We start from the raw sequence: 21577 nt of genomic DNA on the forward strand, positions 1-21577 counted from the left end.
GTGTGGGTCATGCCAATGGTTACGGTGAAAGGACAGGTCCAAGATTCATGGCTAGGGTTAGGATTACTGCGTCGTTCTGTTCTACAGAAAGGACAAGTTTGGGATTAAGGTTAGAGTCCAGCACTGATGTGAGTGCGAGTGTAAAATTGCGATTCAGTGTTGAGGAGGGCCCTGGGTGATGTCAATAGTGACGTTGTGTGGATAGGGCCAGGACTCAGTGCTAGGCTTAAAATTTTGTGTTCTCTCTGTTTTCCGGAGACATTAGCATTACGGAAAGAGTTAGGGTCTGGGTCTGATGCGACGGTAAGTGCAAGATGGTGGATCAGGTTTATGGTGTGGCATGGGTGACGTCAGTGGTCAAGTCGGGTGTCATAACCACGGGCCAGGGCTAGGGTAAGGGTTAGGTTTTTGGGAAACTGTAGACGGATGGTATTGTTACATGTAGACTTAGGTCCTTCTCTTAAGTTAGGGCGAATATACGATTCAGTTCCAGGATTACTGTGAGCCAAGGTTGATATCCAAGGTTATGGTGGAGTTTCAGGAAACAGGTCCACGCTGGGGTTAGGGTTATGTAATCGTTAAAGTGTATGGGGTTTACGTGAATAGAGCTCGATTTTGGATCCTACTCTGATGTGAGGGCGTAGGCCAGACTGATCTTGATCATCATGGTGTGGCATAGGTGACATCAATGCTGACGCTGAGGGTCCAGGTTAAGGGACCTTGGTTAGCGGTAGGGTTTTTGTAAGGAAATGTCTATGCAGAAGATATGGTTCTGGATATAATTAGGGTGCAGTTTTGAAGTCAGGGCGAGTGTGAGGTCGAGTTACAGGGTTGAGGGAGTCATAGTTGATATCAATGGTGAAGGCGAAGTATCTGGTCCATGGCTCGGGTCTAGGGTTCCGTTTAGGTGTTCGATAAGGAGTACGGGTGAGATAGGTTTACAGTTAGATTCGGATCCATCTCTGATGTGAAGGCGAGCGCAAGATTGAGTTTCAGTTTTAAGGTGAGGTGTGGGTGTCATGAATGCTTAAGTTGAAGTGTCAGATCCTGGCGCCAGGGATAGGGCTGGCATTAGCTGTAAGTTAAGGTGTATTGGGCTGACTGAGTGACAGTTAGAGATCTGATCCATCTCCGATGTGAGGGCAATGGCCAGAGTGAGCTTCAGGATTATGGGGAGGAATGACAGACGTCAATGCTGATGGTGGCAGTTCAGTTAAAGGGGCCTGGGCTAGGGTTAGGGTTTCCTGTAAGGGAAAGTCTATGCATATGATACGGTTACGGAGAGAATTTGGGTTCAATTCTGATGTGAGTGCGAGGGTGAGATTGAGTCTCAGGGTAAAGATGTGGCTCCTAGTCGGCAGCAATGTTGAAGTCAGAGTATCTAGTCCAGGGCTCGGGTCTAGGGTTAGGCTTAGGTGTTCAGTAAGATTTACAGGAACATAGAGTTACATTTAGAGTTCGAATCTGACACTGATGTGAGGGCGATGGCCAGATTGAGCTTCATGTTTACTTTGCGGCATGACAGACGTTGCAGCTGATGGCGGCGTTTCAGGTAAAGTCGCCAGGGTTAGAGTTATGTTATTGTGCTCTGTGAGGTGTACAGGAAGGATAGGGTGATGGACAGACTTAGGGTGTTCTCTGATGTGAGGGCAAGTTCGAGATGGATGTTCAGGTTTACGGTGAAGTGTGAATGATGCCAATGGTTACGGTGAATGGTCAAGTAAAGAGTCATTTCTATTGTTGAGATTAAAGGGTCTCTCTGTTCTACAGAAAGGATAAGTTAAGGAATAGGGTTAGGTTCCAGCTCTGATGTGAGTGCGCTTCTGAAATTGCGATTCATTGTTGAGGAGGGCCCTGGGTGATGTCGAAGCTTACGTTGTGTGGATAGGCCCAGGATTCAGTGATAGGGTTAAAATTTTGTGTTCTCTCTGATTTCCAGAGACATTAGCATTACGGAAAGAGTTAGGTCCTGGGTCTGATTTGACGGGGAGAGCAACATGGTGGATCAGCTTTATGGTGAGGCATGGGTGACATCAATGAACCTGGTGAGCTGTCAGGACCACTGGCCAGGGCTAGGCTAAGCGTTAGGTTTTCGGTTAGGTGAAGAGAGAGGGTGTTTTCACATTTATACATATTGTCCTTCTCTTACGTTAGGGCGAATGTGCGATTCAGTTCCAGGATTACAGTGTGGCAAAGGTGATATCCATGATGAGGTTGGAGTTTCAGGCCACTGGTCCGCGCTAGGGTTAGGGTTATGTAATCGTTAAAGAGTATGGGTTGGACCGGGATACGTTTCGATTTGCATCCTACTCTGACGTGAGGGCGAAGGCCAGATTGATCTTCATCATCGTGGTGTGGCATCGGTGACATCAATGCTGACGCTGAGGGTACAGGTTAATAGACCTGGTTTAGGGATAAGATTTTCTGTAAGGAAAAGTCTATGCGGTACATATGGTTATGGACAGAATTAGGGAGCAGTTCTGAGGTCAGGGCGAGTGTGAGATTGAGTCGCAGGGTCAATGGAGTCATAGTTGATATCAACGGTGAAGGTGAATTACCTGTTCCAGGGTAGGGTGTACGGTTAGATTTAGGTGTTCGATAAGGAATACGGGTGTGATATGGTTACAGTTAGACTTCAGATCTATCTCTGATGTGAGGGAGAGTGCATGATTGAGTTTGAAGTTAAAGCTGAAATATGGGTGACATCAAAGATGAAGGTGAAGTGTCAGATCATGGCGCCAAGGCTAGGGTTAGCATTAGTTGTAATGTAAGGAGTATGGGGCAGATTGAGTGGCAGTAAGAGTTCTGATCTGACTCTGATGTGAAGGAAATGGCCAGAATGTGCTTCAGGATTATGCGGAGGAATGACAGAAGTCGATGCTGATGGTGGCGGTTCAGTTAAATTGGCCTGGGCTAGGGTTAGGGTTTCCTGTAAGGGAAAGTCTATGCATATGTTACAGTGAAGGAGAAAATTAGGGTTCAGTTCTGATGTGAGGACGAGGGTGAGATTGAGGCTCATGGTTAAGATGTGTCTCCTAGCTGGCACAAATGTTGAAGGCGAGAGAATCTAGTCTAGTTCTCGGACCTAGGGTTAGGGTTAGGTGTTCACTAAGATTTACAGTAACATAGAGTTACATTTAGAGTTTGCATCTGACCCTGATGTGAGAGCGATGGCCAGATTGAGCTTCAGGTTTATGGAGCGGCATGACAGACGTTGAATTTGACTATGTCAGCTCAGGTAAAGTGGCCAGGTCTAGAGTTATGGTATTGTGTTCTGTGAGGTGTACAGGAAGGATAGGGGTATGGACAGACTTAGGGCTGGTCTCTGATGTGAGGGCAAGTGCGAGATTGAGGTTCAGGATTACGGTGAAGTGTGGGTCATGCCAATGGTTACGGTGAAAGGACAGGTCCAAGATTCATGGCTAGGGTTAGGATTACTGCGTCGTTCTGTTCTACAGAAAGGACAAGTTTGGGATTAAGGTTAGAGTCCAGCACTGATGTGAGTGCGAGTGTAAAATTGCGATTCAGTGTTGAGGAGGGCCCTGGGTGATGTCAATAGTGACGTTGTGTGGATAGGGCCAGGACTCAGTGCTAGGCTTAAAATTTTGTGTTCTCTCTGTTTTCCGGAGACATTAGCATTACGGAAAGAGTTAGGGTCTGGGTCTGATGCGACGGTAAGTGCAAGATGGTGGATCAGGTTTATGGTGTGGCATGGGTGACGTCAGTGGTCAAGTCGGGTGTCATAACCACGGGCCAGGGCTAGGGTAAGGGTTAGGTTTTTGGGAAACTGTAGACGGATGGTATTGTTACATGTAGACTTAGGTCCTTCTCTTAAGTTAGGGCGAATATACGATTCAGTTCCAGGATTACTGTGAGCCAAGGTTGATATCCAAGGTTATGGTGGAGTTTCAGGAAACAGGTCCACGCTGGGGTTAGGGTTATGTAATCGTTAAAGTGTATGGGGTTTACGTGAATAGAGCTCGATTTTGGATCCTACTCTGATGTGAGGGCGTAGGCCAGACTGATCTTGATCATCATGGTGTGGCATAGGTGACATCAATGCTGACGCTGAGGGTCCAGGTTAAGGGACCTTGGTTAGCGGTAGGGTTTTTGTAAGGAAATGTCTATGCAGAAGATATGGTTCTGGATATAATTAGGGTGCAGTTTTGAAGTCAGGGCGAGTGTGAGGTCGAGTCACAGGGTTGAGGGAGTCATAGTTGATATCAATGGTGAAGGCGAAGTATCTGGTCCATGGCTCGGGTCTAGGGTTCCGTTTAGGTGTTCGATAAGGAGTACGGGTGAGATAGGTTTACAGTTAGATTCGGATCCATCTCTGATGTGAAGGCGAGCGCAAGATTGAGTTTCAGTTTTAAGGTGAGGTGTGGGTGTCATGAATGCTTAAGTTGAAGTGTCAGATCCTGGCGCCAGGGATAGGGCTGGCATTAGCTGTAAGTTAAGGTGTATTGGGCTGACTGAGTGACAGTTAGAGATCTGATCCGTCTCCGATGTGAGGGCAATGGCCAGAGTGAGCTTCAGGATTATGGGGAGGAATGACAGACGTCAATGCTGATGGTGGCAGTTCAGTTAAAGGGGCCTGGGCTAGGGTTAGGGTTTCCTGTAAGGGAAAGTCTATGCATATGATACGGTTACGGAGAGAATTTGGGTTCAATTCTGATGTGAGTGCGAGGGTGAGATTGAGTCTCAGGGTAAAGATGTGGCTCCTAGTCGGCAGCAATGTTGAAGTCAGAGTATCTAGTCCAGGGCTCGGGTCTAGGGTTAGGCTTAGGTGTTCAGTAAGATTTACAGGAACATAGAGTTACATTTAGAGTTCGAATCTGACACTGATGTGAGGGCGATGGCCAGATTGAGCTTCATGTTTACTTTGCGGCATGACAGACGTTGCAGCTGATGGCGGCGTTTCAGGTAAAGTCGCCAGGGTGAGAGTTATGTTATTGTGCTCTGTGAGGTGTACAGGAAGGATAGGGTGATGGACAGACTTAGGGTGTTCTCTGATGTGAGGGCAAGTTCGAGATGGATGTTCAGGTTTACGGTGAAGTGTGAATGATGCCAATGGTTACGGTGAATGGTCAAGTAAAGAGTCATTTCTATTGTTGAGATTAAAGGGTCTCTCTGTTCTACAGAAAGGATAAGTTAAGGAATAGGGTTAGGTTCCAGCTCTGATGTGAGTGCGCTTCTGAAATTGCGATTCATTGTTGAGGAGGGCCCTGGGTGATGTCGAAGCTTACGTTGTGTGGATAGGCCCAGGATTCAGTGATAGGGTTAAAATTTTGTGTTCTCTCTGATTTCCAGAGACATTAGCATTACGGAAAGAGTTAGGTCCTGGGTCTGATTTGACGGGGAGAGCAACATGGTGGATCAGCTTTATGGTGAGGCATGGGTGACATCAATGATCCTGGTGAGCTGTCAGGACCACTGGCCAGGGCTAGGCTAAGCGTTAGGTTTTCGGTTAGGTGAAGAGAGAGGGTGTTTTCACATTTATACATATTGTCCTTCTCTTACGTTAGGGCGAATGTTCGATTCAGTTCCAGGATTACAGTGTGGCAAAGGTGATATCCATGATGAGGTTGGAGTTTCAGGCCACTGGTCCGCGCTAGGGTTAGGGTTATGTAATCGTTAAAGAGTATGGGTTGGACCGGGATACGTTTCGATTTGCATCCTACTCTGACGTGAGGGCGAAGGCCAGATTGATCTTCATCATCGTGGTGTGGCATCGGTGACATCAATGCTGACGCTGAGGGTACAGGTTAATAGACCTGGTTTAGGGATAAGATTTTCTGTAAGGAAAAGTCTATGCGGTACATATGGTTATGGACAGAATTAGGGAGCAGTTCTGAGGTCAGGGCGAGTGTGAGATTGAGTCGCAGGGTCAATGGAGTCATAGTTGATATCAACGGTGAAGGTGAATTACCTGTTCCAGGGTAGGGTGTACGGTTAGATTTAGGTGTTCGATAAGGAATACGGGTGTGATATGGTTACAGTTAGACTTCAGATCTATCTCTGATGTGAGGGAGAGTGCATGATTGAGTTTGAAGTTAAAGCTGAAATATGGGTGACATCAAAGATGAAGGTGAAGTGTCAGATCATGGCGCCAAGGCTAGGGTTAGCATTAGTTGTAATGTAAGGAGTATGGGGCAGATTGAGTGGCAGTAAGAGTTCTGATCTGACTCTGATGTGAAGGAAATGGCCAGAATGTGCTTCAGGATTATGCGGAGGAATGACAGAAGTCGATGCTGATGGTGGCGGTTCAGTTAAATTGGCCTGGGCTAGGGTTAGGGTTTCCTGTAAGGGAAAGTCTATGCATATGTTACAGTGAAGGAGAAAATTAGGGTTCAGTTCTGATGTGAGGTCGAGGGTGAGATTGAGGCTCATGGTTAAGATGTGTCTCCTAGCTGGCACAAATGTTGAAGGCGAGAGAATCTAGTCTAGTTCTCGGGCCTAGGGTTAGGGTTAGGTGTTCACTAAGATTTACAGTAACATAGAGTTACATTTAGAGTTTGCATCTGACCCTGATGTGAGAGCGATGGCCAGATTGAGCTTCAGGTTTATGGAGCGGCATGACAGACGTTGAATTTGACTATGTCAGCTCAGGTAAAGTGGCCAGGTCTAGAGTTATGGTATTGTGTTCTGTGAGGTGTACAGGAAGGATAGGGGTATGGACAGACTTAGGGCTGGTCTCTGATGTGAGGGCAAGTGCGAGATTGAGGTTCAGGATTACGGTGAAGTGTGGGTCATGCCAATGGTTACGGTGAAAGGACAGGTCCAAGATTCATGGCTAGGGTTAGGATTACTGCGTCGTTCTGTTCTACAGAAAGGACAAGTTTGGGATTAAGGTTAGAGTCCAGCACTGATGTGAGTGCGAGTGTAAAATTGCGATTCAGTGTTGAGGAGGGCCCTGGGTGATGTCAATAGTGACGTTGTGTGGATAGGGCCAGGACTCAGTGCTAGGCTTAAAATTTTGTGTTCTCTCTGTTTTCCGGAGACATTAGCATTACGGAAAGAGTTAGGGTCTGGGTCTGATGCGACGGTAAGTGCAAGATGGTGGATCAGGTTTATGGTGTGGCATGGGTGACGTCAGTGGTCAAGTCGGGTGTCATAACCACGGGCCAGGGCTAGGGTAAGGGTTAGGTTTTTGGGAAACTGTAGACGGATGGTATTGTTACATGTAGACTTAGGTCCTTCTCTTAAGTTAGGGCGAATATACGATTCAGTTCCAGGATTACTGTGAGCCAAGGTTGATATCCAAGGTTATGGTGGAGTTTCAGGAAACAGGTCCACGCTGGGGTTAGGGTTATGTAATCGTTAAAGTGTATGGGGTTTACGTGAATAGAGCTCGATTTTGGATCCTACTCTGATGTGAGGGCGTAGGCCAGACTGATCTTGATCATCATGGTGTGGCATAGGTGACATCAATGCTGACGCTGAGGGTCCAGGTTAAGGGACCTTGGTTAGCGGTAGGGTTTTTGTAAGGAAATGTCTATGCAGAAGATATGGTTCTGGATATAATTAGGGTGCAGTTTTGAAGTCAGGGCGAGTGTGAGGTCGAGTCACAGGGTTGAGGGAGTCATAGTTGATATCAATGGTGAAGGCGAAGTATCTGGTCCATGGCTCGGGTCTAGGGTTCCGTTTAGGTGTTCGATAAGGAGTACGGGTGAGATAGGTTTACAGTTAGATTCGGATCCATCTCTGATGTGAAGGCGAGCGCAAGATTGAGTTTCAGTTTTAAGGTGAGGTGTGGGTGTCATGAATGCTTAAGTTGAAGTGTCAGATCCTGGCGCCAGGGATAGGGCTGGCATTAGCTGTAAGTTAAGGTGTATTGGGCTGACTGAGTGACAGTTAGAGATCTGATCCGTCTCCGATGTGAGGGCAATGGCCAGAGTGAGCTTCAGGATTATGGGGAGGAATGACAGACGTCAATGCTGATGGTGGCAGTTCAGTTAAAGGGGCCTGGGCTAGGGTTAGGGTTTCCTGTAAGGGAAAGTCTATGCATATGATACGGTTACGGAGAGAATTTGGGTTCAATTCTGATGTGAGTGCGAGGGTGAGATTGAGTCTCAGGGTAAAGATGTGGCTCCTAGTCGGCAGCAATGTTGAAGTCAGAGTATCTAGTCCAGGGCTCGGGTCTAGGGTTAGGCTTAGGTGTTCAGTAAGATTTACAGGAACATAGAGTTACATTTAGAGTTCGAATCTGACACTGATGTGAGGGCGATGGCCAGATTGAGCTTCATGTTTACTTTGCGGCATGACAGACGTTGCAGCTGATGGCGGCGTTTCAGGTAAAGTCGCCAGGGTTAGAGTTATGTTATTGTGCTCTGTGAGGTGTACAGGAAGGATAGGGTGATGGACAGACTTAGGGTGTTCTCTGATGTGAGGGCAAGTTCGAGATGGATGTTCAGGTTTACGGTGAAGTGTGAATGATGCCAATGGTTACGGTGAATGGTCAAGTAAAGAGTCATTTCTATTGTTGAGATTAAAGGGTCTCTCTGTTCTACAGAAAGGATAAGTTAAGGAATAGGGTTAGGTTCCAGCTCTGATGTGAGTGCGCTTCTGAAATTGCGATTCATTGTTGAGGAGGGCCCTGGGTGATGTCGAAGCTTACGTTGTGTGGATAGGCCCAGGATTCAGTGATAGGGTTAAAATTTTGTGTTCTCTCTGATTTCCAGAGACATTAGCATTACGGAAAGAGTTAGGTCCTGGGTCTGATTTGACGGGGAGAGCAACATGGTGGATCAGCTTTATGGTGAGGCATGGGTGACATCAATGAACCTGGTGAGCTGTCAGGACCACTGGCCAGGGCTAGGCTAAGCGTTAGGTTTTCGGTTAGGTGAAGAGAGAGGGTGTTTTCACATTTATACATATTGTCCTTCTCTTACGTTAGGGCGAATGTGCGATTCAGTTCCAGGATTACAGTGTGGCAAAGGTGATATCCATGATGAGGTTGGAGTTTCAGGCCACTGGTCCGCGCTAGGGTTAGGGTTATGTAATCGTTAAAGAGTATGGGTTGGACCGGGATACGTTTCGATTTGCATCCTACTCTGACGTGAGGGCGAAGGCCAGATTGATCTTCATCATCGTGGTGTGGCATCGGTGACATCAATGCTGACGCTGAGGGTACAGGTTAATAGACCTGGTTTAGGGATAAGATTTTCTGTAAGGAAAAGTCTATGCGGTACATATGGTTATGGACAGAATTAGGGAGCAGTTCTGAGGTCAGGGCGAGTGTGAGATTGAGTCGCAGGGTCAATGGAGTCATAGTTGATATCAACGGTGAAGGTGAATTACCTGTTCCAGGGTAGGGTGTACGGTTAGATTTAGGTGTTCGATAAGGAATACGGGTGTGATATGGTTACAGTTAGACTTCAGATCTATCTCTGATGTGAGGGAGAGTGCATGATTGAGTTTGAAGTTAAAGCTGAAATATGGGTGACATCAAAGATGAAGGTGAAGTGTCAGATCATGGCGCCAAGGCTAGGGTTAGCATTAGTTGTAATGTAAGGAGTATGGGGCAGATTGAGTGGCAGTAAGAGTTCTGATCTGACTCTGATGTGAAGGAAATGGCCAGAATGTGCTTCAGGATTATGCGGAGGAATGACAGAAGTCGATGCTGATGGTGGCGGTTCAGTTAAATTGGCCTGGGCTAGGGTTAGGGTTTCCTGTAAGGGAAAGTCTATGCATATGTTACAGTGAAGGAGAAAATTAGGGTTCAGTTCTGATGTGAGGTCGAGGGTGAGATTGAGGCTCATGGTTAAGATGTGTCTCCTAGCTGGCACAAATGTTGAAGGCGAGAGAATCTAGTCTAGTTCTCGGGCCTAGGGTTAGGGTTAGGTGTTCACTAAGATTTACAGTAACATAGAGTTACATTTAGAGTTTGCATCTGACCCTGATGTGAGAGCGATGGCCAGATTGAGCTTCAGGTTTATGGAGCGGCATGACAGACGTTGAATTTGACTATGTCAGCTCAGGTAAAGTGGCCAGGTCTAGAGTTATGGTATTGTGTTCTGTGAGGTGTACAGGAAGGATAGGGGTATGGACAGACTTAGGGCTGGTCTCTGATGTGAGGGCAAGTGCGAGATTGAGGTTCAGGATTACGGTGAAGTGTGGGTCATGCCAATGGTTACGGTGAAAGGACAGGTCCAAGATTCATGGCTAGGGTTAGGATTACTGCGTCGTTCTGTTCTACAGAAAGGACAAGTTTGGGATTAAGGTTAGAGTCCAGCACTGATGTGAGTGCGAGTGTAAAATTGCGATTCAGTGTTGAGGAGGGCCCTGGGTGATGTCAATAGTGACGTTGTGTGGATAGGGCCAGGACTCAGTGCTAGGCTTAAAATTTTGTGTTCTCTCTGTTTTCCGGAGACATTAGCATTACGGAAAGAGTTAGGGTCTGGGTCTGATGCGACGGTAAGTGCAAGATGGTGGATCAGGTTTATGGTGTGGCATGGGTGACGTCAGTGGTCAAGTCGGGTGTCATAACCACGGGCCAGGGCTAGGGTAAGGGTTAGGTTTTTGGGAAACTGTAGACGGATGGTATTGTTACATGTAGACTTAGGTCCTTCTCTTAAGTTAGGGCGAATATACGATTCAGTTCCAGGATTACTGTGAGCCAAGGTTGATATCCAAGGTTATGGTGGAGTTTCAGGAAACAGGTCCACGCTGGGGTTAGGGTTATGTAATCGTTAAAGTGTATGGGGTTTACGTGAATAGAGCTCGATTTTGGATCCTACTCTGATGTGAGGGCGTAGGCCAGACTGATCTTGATCATCATGGTGTGGCATAGGTGACATCAATGCTGACGCTGAGGGTCCAGGTTAAGGGACCTTGGTTAGCGGTAGGGTTTTTGTAAGGAAATGTCTATGCAGAAGATATGGTTCTGGATATAATTAGGGTGCAGTTTTGAAGTCAGGGCGAGTGTGAGGTCGAGTCACAGGGTTGAGGGAGTCATAGTTGATATCAATGGTGAAGGCGAAGTATCTGGTCCATGGCTCGGGTCTAGGGTTCCGTTTAGGTGTTCGATAAGGAGTACGGGTGAGATAGGTTTACAGTTAGATTCGGATCCATCTCTGATGTGAAGGCGAGCGCAAGATTGAGTTTCAGTTTTAAGGTGAGGTGTGGGTGTCATGAATGCTTAAGTTGAAGTGTCAGATCCTGGCGCCAGGGATAGGGCTGGCATTAGCTGTAAGTTAAGGTGTATTGGGCTGACTGAGTGACAGTTAGAGATCTGATCCGTCTCCGATGTGAGGGCAATGGCCAGAGTGAGCTTCAGGATTATGGGGAGGAATGACAGACGTCAATGCTGATGGTGGCAGTTCAGTTAAAGGGGCCTGGGCTAGGGTTAGGGTTTCCTGTAAGGGAAAGTCTATGCATATGATACGGTTACGGAGAGAATTTGGGTTCAATTCTGATGTGAGTGCGAGGGTGAGATTGAGTCTCAGGGTAAAGATGTGGCTCCTAGTCGGCAGCAATGTTGAAGTCAGAGTATCTAGTCCAGGGCTCGGGTCTAGGGTTAGGCTTAGGTGTTCAGTAAGATTTACAGGAACATAGAGTTACATTTAGAGTTCGAATCTGACACTGATGTGAGGGCGATGGCCAGATTGAGCTTCATGTTTACTTTGCGGCATGACAGACGTTGCAGCTGATGGCGGCGTTTCAGGTAAAGTCGCCAGGGTGAGAGTTATGTTATTGTGCTCTGTGAGGTGTACAGGAAGGATAGGGTGATGGACAGACTTAGGGTGTTCTCTGATGTGAGGGCAAGTTCGAGATGGATGTTCAGGTTTACGGTGAAGTGTGAATGATGCCAATGGTTACGGTGAATGGTCAAGTAAAGAGTCATTTCTATTGTTGAGATTAAAGGGTCTCTCTGTTCTACAGAAAGGATAAGTTAAGGAATAGGGTTAGGTTCCAGCTCTGATGTGAGTGCGCTTCTGAAATTGCGATTCATTGTTGAGGAGGGCCCTGGGTGATGTCGAAGCTTACGTTGTGTGGATAGGCCCAGGATTCAGTGATAGGGTTAAAATTTTGTGTTCTCTCTGATTTCCAGAGACATTAGCATTACGGAAAGAGTTAGGTCCTGGGTCTGATTTGACGGGGAGAGCAACATGGTGGATCAGCTTTATGGTGAGGCATGGGTGACATCAATGATCCTGGTGAGCTGTCAGGACCACTGGCCAGGGCTAGGCTAAGCGTTAGGTTTTCGGTTAGGTGAAGAGAGAGGGTGTTTTCACATTTATACATATTGTCCTTCTCTTACGTTAGGGCGAATGTTCGATTCAGTTCCAGGATTACAGTGTGGCAAAGGTGATATCCATGATGAGGTTGGAGTTTCAGGCCACTGGTCCGCGCTAGGGTTAGGGTTATGTAATCGTTAAAGAGTATGGGTTGGACCGGGATACGTTTCGATTTGCATCCTACTCTGACGTGAGGGCGAAGGCCAGATTGATCTTCATCATCGTGGTGTGGCATCGGTGACATCAATGCTGACGCTGAGGGTACAGGTTAATAGACCTGGTTTAGGGATAAGATTTTCTGTAAGGAAAAGTCTATGCGGTACATATGGTTATGGACAGAATTAGGGAGCAGTTCTGAGGTCAGGGCGAGTGTGAGATTGAGTCGCAGGGTCAATGGAGTCATAGTTGATATCAACGGTGAAGGTGAATTACCTGTTCCAGGGTAGGGTGTACGGTTAGATTTAGGTGTTCGATAAGGAATACGGGTGTGATATGGTTACAGTTAGACTTCAGATCTATCTCTGATGTGAGGGAGAGTGCATGATTGAGTTTGAAGTTAAAGCTGAAATATGGGTGACATCAAAGATGAAGGTGAAGTGTCAGATCATGGCGCCAAGGCTAGCGTTAGCATTAGTTGTAATGTAAGGAGTATGGGGCAGATTGAGTGGCAGTAAGAGTTCTGATCTGACTCTGATGTGAAGGAAATGGCCAGAATGTGCTTCAGGATTATGCGGAGGAATGACAGAAGTCGATGCTGATGGTGGCGGTTCAGTTAAATTGGCCTGGGCTAGGGTTAGGGTTTCCTGTAAGGGAAAGTCTATGCATATGTTACAGTGAAGGAGAAAATTAGGGTTCAGTTCTGATGTGAGGTCGAGGGTGAGATTGAGGCTCATGGTTAAGATGTGTCTCCTAGCTGGCACAAATGTTGAAGGCGAGAGAATCTAGTCTAGTTCTCGGGCCTAGGGTTAGGGTTAGGTGTTCACTAAGATTTACAGTAACATAGAGTTACATTTAGAGTTTGCATCTGACCCTGATGTGAGAGCGATGGCCAGATTGAGCTTCAGGTTTATGGAGCGGCATGACAGACGTTGAATTTGACTATGTCAGCTCAGGTAAAGTGGCCAGGTCTAGAGTTATGGTATTGTGTTCTGTGAGGTGTACAGGAAGGATAGGGGTATGGACAGACTTAGGGCTGGTCTCTGATGTGAGGGCAAGTGCGAGATTGAGGTTCAGGATTACGGTGAAGTGTGGGTCATGCCAATGGTTACGGTGAAAGGACAGGTCCAAGATTCATGGCTAGGGTTAGGATTACTGCGTCGTTCTGTTCTACAGAAAGGACAAGTTTGGGATTAAGGTTAGAGTCCAGCACTGATGTGAGTGCGAGTGTAAAATTGCGATTCAGTGTTGAGGAGGGCCCTGGGTGATGTCAATAGTGACGTTGTGTGGATAGGGCCAGGACTCAGTGCTAGGCTTAAAATTTTGTGTTCTCTCTGTTTTCCGGAGACATTAGCATTACGGAAAGAGTTAGGGTCTGGGTCTGATGCGACGGTAAGTGCAAGATGGTGGATCAGGTTTATGGTGTGGCATGGGTGACGTCAGTGGTCAAGTCGGGTGTCATAACCACGGGCCAGGGCTAGGGTAAGGGTTAGGTTTTTGGGAAACTGTAGACGGATGGTATTGTTACATGTAGACTTAGGTCCTTCTCTTAAGTTAGGGCGAATATACGATTCAGTTCCAGGATTACTGTGAGCCAAGGTTGATATCCAAGGTTATGGTGGAGTTTCAGGAAACAGGTCCACGCTGGGGTTAGGGTTATGTAATCGTTAAAGTGTATGGGGTTTACGTGAATAGAGCTCGATTTTGGATCCTACTCTGATGTGAGGGCGTAGGCCAGACTGATCTTGATCATCATGGTGTGGCGTAGGTGACATCAATGCTGACGCTGAGGGTCCAGGTTAAGGGACCTTGGTTAGCGGTAGGGTTTTTGTAAGGAAATGTCTATGCAGAAGATATGGTTCTGGATATAATTAGGGTGCAGTTTTGAAGTCAGGGCGAGTGTGAGGTCGAGTCACAGGGTTGAGGGAGTCATAGTTGATATCAATGGTGAAGGCGAAGTATCTGGTCCATGGCTCGGGTCTAGGGTTCCGTTTAGGTGTTCGATAAGGAGTACGGGTGAGATAGGTTTACAGTTAGATTCGGATCCATCTCTGATGTGAAGGCGAGCGCAAGATTGAGTTTCAGTTTTAAGGTGAGGTGTGGGTGTCATGAATGCTTAAGTTGAAGTGTCAGATCCTGGCGCCAGGGATAGGGCTGGCATTAGCTGTAAGTTAAGGTGTATTGGGCTGACTGAGTGACAGTTAGAGATCTGATCCGTCTCCGATGTGAGGGCAATGGCCAGAGTGAGCTTCAGGATTATGGGGAGGAATGACAGACGTCAATGCTGATGGTGGCAGTTCAGTTAAAGGGGCCTGGGCTAGGGTTAGGGTTTCCTGTAAGGGAAAGTCTATGCATATGATACGGTTACGGAGAGAATTTGGGTTCAATTCTGATGTGAGTGCGAGGGTGAGATTGAGTCTCAGGGTAAAGATGTGGCTCCTAGTCGGCAGCAATGTTGAAGTCAGAGTATCTAGTCCAGGGCTCGGGTCTAGGGTTAGGCTTAGGTGTTCAGTAAGATTTACAGGAACATAGAGTTACATTTAGAGTTCGAATCTGACACTGATGTGAGGGCGATGGCCAGATTGAGCTTCATGTTTACTTTGCGGCATGACAGACGTTGCAGCTGATGGCGGCGTTTCAGGTAAAGTCGCCAGGGTGAGAGTTATGTTATTGTGCTCTGTGAGGTGTACAGGAAGGATAGGGTGATGGACAGACTTAGGGTGTTCTCTGATGTGAGGGCAAGTTCGAGATGGATGTTCAGGTTTACGGTGAAGTGTGAATGATGCCAATGGTTACGGTGAATGGTCAAGTAAAGAGTCATTTCTATTGTTGAGATTAAAGGGTCTCTCTGTTCTACAGAAAGGATAAGTTAAGGAATAGGGTTAGGTTCCAGCTCTGATGTGAGTGCGCTTCTGAAATTGCGATTCATTGTTGAGGAGGGCCCTGGGTGATGTCGAAGCTTACGTTGTGTGGATAGGCCCAGGATTCAGTGATAGGGTTAAAATTTTGTGTTCTCTCTGATTTCCAGAGACATTAGCATTACGGAAAGAGTTAGGTCCTGGGTCTGATTTGACGGGGAGAGCAACATGGTGGATCAGCTTTATGGTGAGGCATGGGTGACATCAATGATCCTGGTGAGCTGTCAGGACCACTGGCCAGGGCTAGGCTAAGCGTTAGGTTTTCGGTTAGGTGAAGAGAGAGGGTGTTTTCACATTTATACATATTGTCCTTCTCTTACGTTAGGGCGAATGTTCGATTCAGTTCCAGGATTACAGTGTGGCAAAGGTGATATCCATGATGAGGTTGGAGTTTCAGGCCACTGGTCCGCGCTAGGGTTAGGGTTATGTAATCGTTAAAGAGTATGGGTTGGACCGGGATACGTTTCGATTTGCATCCTACTCTGACGTGAGGGCGAAGGCCAGATTGATCTTCATCATCGTGGTGTGGCATCGGTGACATCAATGCTGACGCTGAGGGTACAGGTTAATAGACCTGGTTTAGGGATAAGATTTTCTGTAAGGAAAAGTCTATGCGGTACATATGGTTATGGACAGAATTAGGGAGCAGTTCTGAGGTCAGGGCGAGTGTGAGATTGAGTCGCAGGGTCAATGGAGTCATAGTTGATATCAACGGTGAAGGTGAATTACCTGTTCCAGGGTAGGGTGTACGGTTAGATTTAGGTGTTCGATAAGGAATACGGGTGTGATATGGTTACAGTTAGACTTCAGATCTATCTCTGATGTGAGGGAGAGTGCATGATTGAGTTTGAAGTTAAAGCTGAAATATGGGTGACATCAAAGATGAAGGTGAAGTGTCAGATCATGGCGCCAAGGCTAGGGTTAGCATTAGTTGTAATGTAAGGAGTATGGGGCAGATTGAGTGGCAGTAAGAGTTCTGATCTGACTCTGATGTGAAGGAAATGGCCAGAATGTGCTTCAGGATTATGCGGAGGAATGACAGAAGTCGATGCTGATGGTGGCGGTTCAGTTAAATTGGCCTGGGCTAGGGTTAGGGTTTCCTGTAAGGGAAAGTCTATGCATATGTTACAGTGAAGGAGAAAATTAGGGTTCAGTTCTGATGTGAGGTCGAGGGTGAGATTGAGGCTCATGGTTAAGATGTGTCTCCTAGCTGGCACAAATGTTGAAGGCGAGAGAATCTAGTCTAGTTCTCGGGCCTAGGGTTAGGGTTAGGTGTTCACTAAGATTTACAGTAACATAGAGTTACATTTAGAGTTTGCATCTGACCCTGATGTGAGAGCGATGGCCAGATTGAGCTTCAGGTTTATGGAGCGGCATGACAGACGTTGAATTTGACTATGTCAGCTCAGGTAAAGTGGCCAGGTCTAGAGTTATGGTATTGTGTTCTGTGAGGTGTACAGGAAGGATAGGGGTATGGACAGACTTAGGGCTGGTCTCTGATGTGAGGGCAAGTGCGAGATTGAGGTTCAGGATTACGGTGAAGTGTGGGTCATGCCAATGGTTACGGTGAAAGGACAGGTCCAAGATTCATGGCTAGGGTTAGGATTACTGCGTCGTTCTGTTCTACAGAAAGGACAAGTTTGGGATTAAGGTTAGAGTCCAGCACTGATGTGAGTGCGAGTGTAAAATTGCGATTCAGTGTTGAGGAGGGCCCTGGGTGATGTCAATAGTGACGTTGTGTGGATAGGGCCAGGACTCAGTGCTAGGCTTAAAATTTTGTGTTCTCTCTGTTTTCCGGAGACATTAGCATTACGGAAAGAGTTAGGGTCTGGGTCTGATGCGACGGTAAGTGCAAGATGGTGGATCAGGTTTATGGTGTGGCATGGGTGACGTCAGTGGTCAAGTCGGGTGTCATAACCACGGGCCAGGGCTAGGGTAAGGGTTAGGTTTTTGGGAAACTGTAGACGGATGGTATTGTTACATGTAGACTTAGGTCCTTCTCTTAAGTTAGGGCGAATATACGATTCAGTTCCAGGATTACTGTGAGCCAAGGTTGATATCCAAGGTTATGGTGGAGTTTCAGGAAACAGGTCCACGCTGGGGTTAGGGTTATGTAATCGTTAAAGTGTATGGGGTTTACGTGAATAGAGCTCGATTTTGGATCCTACTCTGATGTGAGGGCGTAGGCCAGACTGATCTTGATCATCATGGTGTGGCATAGGTGACATCAATGCTGACGCTGAGGGTCCAGGTTAAGGGACCTTGGTTAGCGGTAGGGTTTTTGTAAGGAAATGTCTATGCAGAAGATATGGTTCTGGATATAATTAGGGTGCAGTTTTGAAGTCAGGGCGAGTGTGAGGTCGAGTCACAGGGTTGAGGGAGTCATAGTTGATATCAATGGTGAAGGCGAAGTATCTGGTCCATGGCTCGGGTCTAGGGTTCCGTTTAGGTGTTCGATAAGGAGTACGGGTGAGATAGGTTTACAGTTAGATTCGGATCCATCTCTGATGTGAAGGCGAGCGCAAGATTGAGTTTCAGTTTTAAGGTGAGGTGTGGGTGTCATGAATGCTTAAGTTGAAGTGTCAGATCCTGGCGCCAGGGATAGGGCTGGCATTAGCTGTAAGTTAAGGTGTATTGGGCTGACTGAGTGACAGTTAGAGATCTGATCCGTCTCCGATGTGAGGGCAATGGCCAGAGTGAGCTTCAGGATTATGGGGAGGAATGACAGACGTCAATGCTGATGGTGGCAGTTCAGTTAAAGGGGCCTGGGCTAGGGTTAGGGTTTCCTGTAAGGGAAAGTCTATGCATATGATACGGTTACGGAGAGAATTTGGGTTCAATTCTGATGTGAGTGCGAGGGTGAGATTGAGTCTCAGGGTAAAGATGTGGCTCCTAGTCGGCAGCAATGTTGAAGTCAGAGTATCTAGTCCAGGGCTCGGGTCTAGGGTTAGGCTTAGGTGTTCAGTAAGATTTACAGGAACATAGAGTTACATTTAGAGTTCGAATCTGACACTGATGTGAGGGCGATGGCCAGATTGAGCTTCATGTTTACTTTGCGGCATGACAGACGTTGCAGCTGATGGCGGCGTTTCAGGTAAAGTCGCCAGGGTTAGAGTTATGTTATTGTGCTCTGTGAGGTGTACAGGAAGGATAGGGTGATGGACAGACTTAGGGTGTTCTCTGATGTGAGGGCAAGTTCGAGATGGTTGTTCATGTTTACGGTGAAGTGTGAATGATGCCAATGGTTACGGTGAATGGTCAAGTAAAGAGTCATTTCTATTGTTGAGATTAAAGGGTCTCTCTGTTCTACAGAAAGGATAAGTTAAGGAATAGGGTTAGGTTCCAGCTCTGATGTGAGTGCGCTTCTGAAATTGCGATTCATTGTTGAGGAGGGCCCTGGGTGATGTCGAAGCTTACGTTGTGTGGATAGGCCCAGGATTCAGTGATAGGGTTAAAATTTTGTGTTCTCTCTGATTTCCAGAGACATTAGCATTACGGAAAGAGTTAGGTCCTGGGTCTGATGTGACGGGGAGAGCAACATGGTGGATCAGCTTTATGGTGAGGCATGGGTGACATCAATGATCCTGGTGAGCTGTCAGGACCACTGGCCAGGGCTAGGCTAAGCGTTAGGTTTTCGGTTAGGTGAAGAGAGAGGGTGTTTTCACATTTATACATATTGTCCTTCTCTTACGTTAGGGCGAATGTGCGATTCAGTTCCAGTATTACAGTGTGGCAAAGGTGATATCCATGATGAGGTTGGAGTTTCAGGCCACTGGTCCGCGCTAGGGTTAGGGTTATGTAATCGTTAAAGAGTATGGGTTGGACCGGAATACGTTTCGATTTGCATCCTACTCTGACGTGAGGGCGAAGGCCAGATTGATCTTCATCATCGTGGTGTGGCATCGGTGACATCAATGCTGACGCTGAGGGTACAGGTTAATAGATCTGGTTTAGGGATAAGATTTTCTGTAAGGAAAAGTCTATGCGGTACATATGGTTATGGACACAATTAGGGAGCAGTTCTGAGGTCAGGGCGAGTGTGAGATTGAGTCGCAGGGTCAATGGAGTCATAGTTGATATCAACGGTGAAGGTGAATTATCTGTTCCAGGGTAGGGTGTACGGTTAGATTTAGGTGATCGATAAGGAATACGGGTGTGATATGGTTACAGTTATACTTCAGATCTATCTCTGATGTGAGGGAGAGTGCATGATTGAGTTTGAAGTTAAAGCTGAAATATGGGTGACATCAAAGATGAAGGTGAAGTGTCAGATCCTGGCGCCAAGGCTAGGGTTAGCATTAGTTGTAAGGTAAGGAGTATGGGGCAGATTGAGTGGCAGTAAGAGTTGTGATCTGACTCTGATGTGAAGGAAATGGCCAGAATGTGCTTCAGGATTATGGGGAGGAATGACAGAAGTCGATGCTGATGGTGGCGGATCAGTTAAATTGGCCTGGGCTAGGTTTAGGGTTTCCTGTAAGGGAAAATCTATGCATATGTTACAGTGACGGAGAAAATTAGGGTTCAGTTCTGATGTGAGGACGAGGGTGAGATTGAGGCTCATGGTTAAGATGTGTCTCCTAGTTGGCACAAATGTTGAAGGCGAGAGAATCTAGTCTAGTTCTCGGACCTAGGGTTAGGGTTAGGTGTTCACTAAGATTTACAGTAACATAGAGTTACATTTAGAGTTTGCATCTGACCCTGATGTGAGAGCGATGGCCAGATTGAGCTTCAGGTTTATGGAGCGGCATGACAGACGTTGAAGTTGACTATGTCAGCTCAGGTAAAGTGGCCAGGGCTAGAGTTATGGTATTGTGTTCTGTGAGGTGTACAGGAAGGATAGGGGTATGGACAGACTTAGGGCTGGTCTCTGATGTGAGGGCAAGTGCGAGATTGAGGTTCAGGATTACGGTGAAGTGTGGGTCATGCCAATGGTTACGGTGAAAGGACAGGTCCAAGATTCATGGCTAGGGTTAGGATTACTGCGTCGTTCTGTTCTACAGAAAGGACAAGTTTGGGATTAAGGTTAGGGTCCAGCTCAGATGTGAGTGCGAGTGTGAAATTGCGATTCAGTGTTGAGGAGGGCCCTGGGTGTTGTCAATGGTGACGTTGTGTGGATAGGCCCAGGACTCAGTGCTAGGCTTAAAATTTTGTGTTCTCTCTGTTTTCCGGAGACATTAGCATTACGGAAAGAGTTAGGGTCTGGGTCTGATGCGACGGTAAGTGCAAGATGGTGGATCAGGTTTATGGTGAGGCATGGGTGACGTCAGTGGTCAAGTCGGGTGTCATAACCATGGGCCAGGGCTAGGGTAAGGGTTAGGTTTTTGGGAAACTGTAGAGGGATGGTATTGTTACATGTAGACATAGGTCCTTCTCTTAAGTTAGGGCGAATATACGATTCAGTTCCAGGATTACTGTGAGCCAAGGTTGATATCCAAGGTTATGGTGGAGTTTCAGGAAACAGGTCCACGCTGGGGTTAGGGTTATGTAATCGTTAAAGTGTATGGGGTTTACGTGAATAGAGCTCGATTTTGGATCCTACTCTGATGTGAGGGCATAGGCCAGACTGATCTTGATCATCATGGTGTGGCATAGGTGACATCAATGCTGACGCTGAGGGTCCAGGTTAAGGGACCTTGGTTAGCGGTAGGGTTTTTGTAAGGAAATGTCTATGCAGAAGATATGGTTCTGGATATAATTAGGTTGCAGTTTTGAAGTCAGGGCGAGTGTGAGGTTGAGTCACAGGGTTGAGGGAGTCATAGTTGATATCAATGGTGAAGGCGAAGTATCTGGTCCATGGCTCGGGTCTAGGGTTCCGTTTAGGTGTTCGATAAGGAGTACGGGTGAGATAGGTTTACAGTTAGATTCGGATCCATCTCTGATGTGAAGGCGAGCGCAAGATTGAGTTTCAGTTTTAAGGTGAGGTGTGGGTGTCATGAATGCTTAAGTTGAAGTGTCAGATCCTGGCGCCAGGGATAGGGCTGGCATTAGCTGTAAGTTAAGGTGTATTGGGCTGACTGAGTGACAGTTAGAGATCTGATCCGTCTCCGATGTGAGGGCAATGGCCAGAGTGAGCTTCAGGATTATGGGGAGGAATGACAGACGTCAATGCTGATGGTGGCAGTTCAGTTAAAGGGGCCTGGGCTAGGGTTAGGGTTTCCTGTAAGGGAAAGTCTATGCATATGATACGGTTACGGAGAGAATTTGGGTTCAATTCTGATGTGAGTGCGAGGGTGAGATTGAGTCTCAGGGTAAAGATGTGGCTCC

This window comes from Manis pentadactyla, chromosome 1, assembly GCF_030020395.1.
Source record: "Manis pentadactyla isolate mManPen7 chromosome 1, mManPen7.hap1, whole genome shotgun sequence".
Lineage (NCBI taxonomy): Eukaryota > Metazoa > Chordata > Mammalia > Pholidota > Manidae > Manis > Manis pentadactyla.